This window comes from Otolemur garnettii, unplaced genomic scaffold, assembly GCF_000181295.1.
Source record: "Otolemur garnettii isolate 467f Iridium unplaced genomic scaffold, OtoGar3 scaffold00077, whole genome shotgun sequence".
Taxonomy (NCBI): Eukaryota; Metazoa; Chordata; class Mammalia; order Primates; family Galagidae; genus Otolemur; species Otolemur garnettii.
In genome coordinates, this window is record NW_003852472.1 from 9107187 (window position 1) to 9109454 (window position 2268).

Genomic DNA, 2268 nt, shown 5'->3' on the forward strand with positions numbered 1-2268 from the left:
GTCCCAGCTACTTGGGAGGCTGAGGCAGGAGACTCGCTTGAGCCCAGGAGTTAGAGGTTGCTGTGAGCTATGATGCCACAGCACTCTACCCAGGGGGATAGCTTGAGGCTCTGTCTCAAAAATAAATAAATAAATAAATAAATAAATAAATAAAATAACGTGTAAAATGTTGAGCACATGGTAGGTGTTCACTCAGCTCTTTATTCTTTGTACATAACCTTTTGTCCCAGGTAGGTAAATCTAAATACTACACCTTGAAATACATTTAGCATTTTCTACCTATACTTCTGCTTACATCATTTCTGTTTATTCCTCTCCACTTAATGACCTTGTCAATTCTGAGTGATTCTCACGATAACATGATATGCTTCGGAGGGAAGGGACATCTATTTTGCCAGTGCACAATGGCACCCAGTGCAAGTGTACAATGATTAAATGAGCTCTTTCAGACTTGTTGCTTGAATTCCTCAGAAAAATCTTTGCTGTAATCTCCTTATCTTATGGGAGGAAACAAGGACCTAATAAAGGAAAATGTCTTAAAAGGTTGGTTAGCAGACGACAGGACTAGAACCAGGTCTCTTTACAGTGCTGTTTTCAAGAGGCCTGGTTTCTCTAGCTGGATGTACCATTTCATGGTATTGTTTCCAAGAAAGGATGTCAAAGCACTGTAAATTAGTTCCTCAAAGGCAGAGTCTAGGTCTTTTGATGTTCCTCAGGATTTTACCTTTGGCCCTCTTCTCATTCTGACACATTCATACTGACTTCATCCATTTTCAGGGTTTTTTTGAGACACAGTTTCACTATGTCGCCCGGGGTAGAGTGCTGTGGTGTTACAGCTCACAGCAACCTCAAACTCTTAGGCTTAAGTGATTCTCTTGCCTCAGCCTCCCAAGTAGCTGGGACTACAGGTGTCAACCACAATACCTGGCTATTTCTTTTTTTGCAGTTGACATTGTTGTTTAGCTGGCCTGGGCCAGGTTCAAACCCGCCAGTCTTGAAGTATGTGGCTGGCACCGTTAACCACAGTCCTATGGGCGCCGAGCCCATTTCAGGTTCTTCAACAAATAAACTGCAAGGAAAAATGGAATTAAGAAACAACATATAGGGTAGTGCCGTGGTGCCTGTGGCTCAAAGGAGTAGGGCGCTGGCCCCATATGCTGGAGGTGGCAGGTTCAAACCCAGCCCGGGCCAAAAACTGCAAAAAAGAAAAGATACAACATACAAGGCTGGGTACAGTGGCTCATGCCTCTAATCCTAGCACTCTGGCAGGCAGAGATGGATGGATTGCTTGAGCTCAGGAGTTCAAAACCAGCCTGAGCAAGAGAGAGACCCCATCTCTACTAAAAGCAGAAACACTAGGTAGGGGCTGTGGTGGGCACCAGTAGTCCCAGGTACTCTTGAGCCCAAGAGTTTGAAGTTGCTGTGACACCTCGGCACTCTACCAAGGGCAACAAAGTTAGGCTCTGTCTCATAAAAAAGAAGAAAAGAAAGAAAGAAACAATTGCACTGCATGAACTTTGTTTTGACCCTAATTCAACAAGCAAACTACACTTTAAAAACATTTATGAGATAAAAGGTGAAAGTGGCTATCACATTAAGGAGTACTGTTGACTTTTTAGATGGTAAAGGGTTATAATTGTTTTTCCCACGTCTTTTTTGACTATTCAAGTTGAATACGTATGAATAAAATTGTATAATGCCCTGATTCACCTCAAAATGGCTCCAGAAAGGGAAGTGGGATTCCAAAGGAGCAACATTGGCCACAAATTGGCAGCTGTTTAAGCAAGGCGACAAGTACGGAGGGGTTGGCTCATCATGTTCTCTTTTACTTTTTTACGTTCGAAAGATTCCAAAGGAAGAAGATAAAAGTTAAAAAAAAACGGTGAGGCACAACATAAGGTGTTAACCACCTCCCCAAATCGGGCGTCTCCAGACACTCCAAGCACATCCAGGAAGCGGGCAGGAGGACCACGGTATCTTTACCAGGGCGGAGTGCCCTGGCCCTTTCCCAGTGCCTAGTGGACAAGTGGCGCAAACGGGAGGCGGGCAGGCCAGCATACTGACCTAGCTTGAGTAGTGCGCCAAGCAGGAGCGACAGCAGCAGCAGCCAGAGATCCATGCCGACAGCCGGACAAGCACAGCACGCACACCGCGCCACACTGCTGCGCATGCGCACGCCCCGGGTAGCCTTTCGCGCATGCGCACTCCCCCGCCCGGCATCCTCTACTCCCCCTGACACTTAATCGACCGTCCAGAAGAGGCGGCTGG